This window comes from Rhea americana, unplaced genomic scaffold, assembly GCF_003343005.1.
Source record: "Rhea americana isolate MKP2758 unplaced genomic scaffold, rheAme1 scaffold_269, whole genome shotgun sequence".
Taxonomy (NCBI): Eukaryota; Metazoa; Chordata; class Aves; order Rheiformes; family Rheidae; genus Rhea; species Rhea americana.
In genome coordinates, this window is record NW_028186389.1 from 686,126 (window position 1) to 692,125 (window position 6,000).

A 6,000-nucleotide genomic window follows, 5' to 3' on the forward strand; every position below is an offset into this window, starting at 1 on the left:
TAAGTACGTACATTAGGGGATGGGTCTAAGAAAATTGCACAGAAAAAGTTGCTAAATGTGTGTTATTTGAAAGGCTGTGTAGGAGTGCAAATTTCCCTTTTATCGTCTCTCTTAAGCAGTCCTGTTATTGAACAGATCATACAGTCATTCATTATTCATTGGTGTGCTTTCTCCCAGGTCGATTGCCAAGTGGAGCTGTGATGTGGAACAGCAGCCTTGCTGAGAGTGAAATAAGAGAGATGCTAGATTTTTGCTCTGCAAGGGAATTACTTGTTCCAGTAAAAGCCTGATTTCAAGGGCTCCTAGCACAACTAAGTACAAGGAGTAAGTGCAAATATATGGACATTGTCATATTAATTAAAAGCCTAAGATATTCCTGCAATGTGTAGCTCCTAACTATGCTGTAGAACTGAATTCAAGGCAGATTTTTCAAAAACATTCAAATGTGGATGGTGATCTTGGTTTGGGAACTGCCTCAAGCATACAGACCGCCAGGAGGGTTCAGCCTTTTCCCAAAGCCAGGCAGCTGTTACAGTAGGTTCTGGCTGTGGAGCACAAGCACTGTCAGAGCATTGTCAGATGCTATCTTTATACTATGGAGGAGCCAAATCAGGAGATTTAGAAAAACCATCCTTCTGCTGCTTATCTTTAACTTAGTGAAAGAGCCAGCCCACATTCACCCCATAGTGTGTGTCTGAAAAAGGCTTTTTGGAAAAGAAAAGGTAAGCATTGTGACTGGCTTCATTTTTAGTATGTAGAATAAGCTCTTAAAGATGTAGAGTGATGAATTTCACAGATGCCTAGTAGTCCTCTCTAGTTCCTTCCACTTGGTTTCCCCACGATGACCAGATTAACTTTTACCTTTCAGAGCAGTAAGATACTCCACCTTCTCCATTTTTCTACAGAGGCAATCAAGAATGGTATTTTTAGGCTTCATTGAGTTTTCTATCACAGACGCTGTATAAAGGGCTGTAAACCCAGAACTATAAAAATGATTGTGTTGGGCCTCCAATTTACCTTGTCTGCCTCAGGCATCAAATATGGCATGTGGCAGATCAGAAATGATTGATGCTGTTGATGTTCATGCAGGATGTTGGAAGGGATGTAGAATATACAATATAATAAAACAAGATTTTATGGCTGACATAAGGAGTTTTCAATCTTCAAGCAAATGGAGACCAAATTTCTGGTTAATTACAAGCTAAATTAAGCATTGTCCATTAAAGTGTGTTTGAAGTGCATGTCACACAGCTTTGTGGCATGAACTGTATATTTACTGTCATGTTCAATTGGCAGCCCCAAAACTTCCCACCTCCCCTAAAGGTGATATAGATCTCTACTGCATAAATTCATTTGAATGTTCAGTTTGTATTAATAAGATCAGTCTGAAAATAACACTACAAAAAAAATAGCAAGAGATGGGATTAGCCATTTAGGGAATAAGTTATGCAGAAAGTCTGTTTCCTTCTCTATAGGTATATTGAGATCCTTGCACAAGAAACACTGGCTGCTCTGAATAATGTTCAAGCAGACCTGATTTTTCAACGGTGTAACAGACTCAGCCTTAAATACCTGTAACCACTACCTAAAATGAAATCACTAACATTTTAAGAGAAAGCAACTGCATGCCTGTAAGGAACCTTGACAACGTTTTAAAGTATGTTTTTCTTTAACTGTTAACCTTTTTTAGCTGACTAGTCGCATAACAATACTTCATTTGTTTGAGACAGACCTTCTGGGCAGAACTATTAACAACACTTGGCCACCAGCCTGTCATTTACCTCAGAATCCATCATTCCGGACAATGGGCAAAAAAGTATAGACTAGTAGTCTGGTCTCCAGCTTTTGCAAAGTACATGTAAATCTTTGATCTATTTCTCAGCTTTACAGATCATACAAGACTACTGTACCAAAAGCAATGTAAAAGGCAACTTGTTTTAAATATTTAATTTCCGAGTCAGACTCTATGATACCAACAAGGCCATTTAGCAGGGAAGGATGCTCCTTTTTGTGCTGCCTGAAGTTCATCACCCTGCTGTGATACTTAATGGAATCTATGTAAAAGCTGTGAATGCTGATTTTTATGAGCCATATACAACAAATGAGTGCTGCGCTTTTTAATCAGCTGTGAGCTGATAAGAACCTTGTCACTTGTCATAGCTAAGCTCTGGGGGCAGCTAATGGACAATCCAAGCAGGAGTTATTATGAAAAGGTTCTGTCCTGGCTGAATTAATATACTAAAGGGATCAACTGAATTAAGGGAAACTGGTTGTCCAAGACTGTCTGAATGGAATGGTCTAACAGCAGCTACTTTTCCCAGCAGAAGAATAGTGTTAGAAAACTGACAGCTAAAGGGACATGTCCTCTGACCTAAATGTTGTTCACATACTATATTTAAGGTATTTTAAGGACACAAAATCATCAGACGGAGTAGTAAGCAAAGAGGGTCTGAAGAGCTTGAAAGGACTTTGGAAAAAAAGCAGAGGAAAAGTTATTTTTGCACATGTGTACAAGACTGATATCTCAAAGTTATGAATGTTTACTGCATACTTTGCACAATCCTCAGATTTCCTTACTGTGGCAGATATGTCCAGGAAGGGAGAAGTGGCAATCAAGAACCAAAGTATCTGAGAATGTTATTTAAGGATATAGAATATTAGCAGAGCCCCACAGCAAATTTTCTCAGGGAGAGGCTGAGGATATGTCCTAGAAATAATGCCCAAATGGTGCTCAGCTGCTTAAAAGCTGACAGCTTCAACATTCAGGTCTCAGGATATCCTAGCATGAGATGAGTTCCTCCGTCAAAAGAGTAGGAGTTGCTAGCTTGTATCTGCAAGTGCAGATTTAATAGCAAGATATTCAAGACCAGCTTACTTCAGTAAGATGAAAGGAAGCCATTTAATACCTAAGTGAGATGCTTCAACTTGGATTTCTGAGGTGAAATGTGTTTCTTAATGAATACTGCAGCACAACACTCAGGAAGAGGTAAATATTTTGCTAAACTAGAAGAGCATGTTGTGATTTAAACTTGGCTTGAAATTCCCAACCAGGTCCACATGCCTTTCAGATCACAGCTGAGGGGGTTCCCAACAATATGTGTACTAACAGCCTATTCTTATTTATTTAATAAGGCAAGTATAGTTTAAGATCTTCGAATACATTGTTGTCCTCTTGGCAATAAAACTCTCTGTGGTCTTCACATACTTTATGAAAAATGATAGCCAGTTCTCACTGCAGTGCTTTGATTGCAGTTTAAATTTCTTTGTAGTATATTGTGACGGAGTACTGCTTAAAGGCAGTTACATTTCATAGCTTACAGCATGATTCAAAGCCGACTGGAGTCAATGGAGATACTAACCTCATTTCACTGAGCTTTGGATCAGGCACCCTGTGCCATCCCATGTAGGGATGCAGACAGGATAGGACAGGAGCAGAGCCAAACTGACACTTCTGAGCAACTTTTCATACTGCCTGGTTAAAGAAGCTAGGAAGTAATTACAGTCTAAATCAGCTTCTTTTTCTGTTTGATGTGGGTTTAGAAAGAGCTTTTTATTAATGCACTCACATGTTTAACAGGCAGTGCAAAACTCGTTTAGATTCCGAAGATTTGCCTTTCCAAGCGGTATGTCTGCATACTTTAGTATCTGGAGACAGGAGCTTGCAGAGCAAAGAGAGGAACTTTCTTGATGCCTGTATACCTGAATGTCGTAATCCATTCTATCTGGCAATTTGAATTGATTCAGTATTTCACCAACTTTATAAGCCTCATTTGCCTTACACTGATATGAAGATTATGATGAATGTTAGCAGCTAATCTTAGAAAGTTTTAAAGCTGTTAGATATTAAAAAATAGCAGCATTGATATTTTCAGTGCATCTGTAAAGCCTGTGTACTTGTGAGATACTTTGACTTTACCATAGTGAAGCTATAAAAAATATGCATGGTCTATCCCTGCTAGTAATGGTATGTCTTTCTGGATTTAAAAATCATAATGTTGTAGTCAAGGTTTTGAAACAAAACTTAGAGTTTTTTTCATCATCATATTTGATAGAAATAAATGACCTTTTGTGGAATGTCAGAAGAGTTGCTGTACATTTTATAGTTTAGATGCAAATGCAAATACAAAAACAACCCTTTTATTTCAGATTTTAAGGCAACAAATTATCTTTTTATATTTCAAAGTAATAAATATATACAATGAATGTGAAAATTAAACAAATATACTGAAGTATAGTTTAGCTGCATGCACATTTGTATCATCTGTTAATTTTTCAGACACACTCCTGTGATGGTATGCTCCAGAAGAGCTCCCACTCTTGAAAAGTCATAGAATAAGTAAGTATTTTTCTGAGTGTTTGCATCTGAAATTCGACTGTAAGTGTTAAACATCCGGTATGATGAAGTCATAGTTAAGAAAACAATTTGAATTTTTATAGTCTGCATAAATTAACCTGGCTTGCAGTTTGTTTGAATAGCATTGAATGAGGCATAAATTGCCATCCAGTTGTAACTGTTTTGATTTTCATTCTTGTTAAATTACATTAGAGTGCATTTCTACCAACCCTTTGCTGTATCTCTATTTATCCCATCAGTCTCATTGCTTTTCACAAGCTAAATGCTGTATGATCAAGAGTGGCAGTAGCATATCCTCACTTGTAATGAATTCGGCTTCAATAAAGTGCATGACATACAGTTAAAAAAAAGCCTTAAGAACAACAACAGAAGACAAACAGTAACATGGGTCACAGGAGGCAATGATTTTAAGGGAGAAGTTGCTAAATGATCTAGACAAATGCTTTAAACAAGCATTTGTGTTTTAAATTTATCAACTAAAGAACAGATTAAGTTATCAGCTTTGGTTGATAGCTCTCTGGTTCTCCTTGAAATTGAGAAAATTAAAATTTCCAAAGTGAAGGAAGGACATTGTCTACATTTCATGCATTATAAGCATAGTCTACTGGGAGGGAACAGTGTCCTACTTTCCACACCTCTCTTTTGAAAGGCTTACATCATGAGACTAGGAGGAGGATCTCCTTCTCTCAGCATGGGCTGCAGGTCTTTCTCAGCCATACAATAAGTTCCCTATCTCCTTTCCATGTGGTCACTGAAGGGAAAACCCACCAAAGTTGTTTAAATTAAATATGCAAAATATATGTATGTGTGAGTGTTTGTTTGATTTTCCTATCTATCCATGTGTTGTGTATGTAAAGGTGGACTAGCATTGTCACAGAGGCAGACTTCCACCATCCTATTTAGATGTCTTTTCTCAGAACAGTCATCTTGTGATATTTCAGTTCCTCCATTCAGGACTTAATGTTAATTGGGAAGTAGATTGAGGGAAAAGCTGAACATTTGCACCTCAGAAAGGCTAGGACTGGAAATATACTTGAACATGGATTTGCAGAGCCAGTCATCTTAGTGACTTGGATATTGGCTTGCAAGCAAACCTCAGTTATCTTATTACTGAGAAACACTAAGATCAGAATCTAATCTACCATTAGAGAATAAACAGTCCAAACAGGGCCCGTTATTTCTGCTGTCTACTGGCTGAAGAAATCCTGGTCTCCTTTCCTCCTCCTTTTCCCTGAGCTTTTGGGAATGAATCTTACCTGTCTTACAGGCATGTGAGGACTTCTTATATCACCAAAGACAGTGGGGAGGTAGTTTGCAGGGTTAACGCCTTCCTAGGTATACTCTGCCTTCACTATCCAGTTCTATAAAAAGCACATTGTATATTTTTATATGGATTAGCAGGTGAAGACACTGAGCTAGAGTAATTTGATGTGCAGATTTTCGTCTGAAGTAAGTAGTGAAATAATTCGCATCAGTACAGATTTTCATAATTGGTAATTTCAACATTACCTGCTGTTAACAGAGAGGCTGTTCCTTCACTGCTGAAATGTAGAAAGGTAAAGTCAAGACTCTAGCTTTGTAGGATGTTATGATTTCTACGTTAACATGTCAGAAGAGCTCAGTTAATGTCTGTGTATTTAACTATG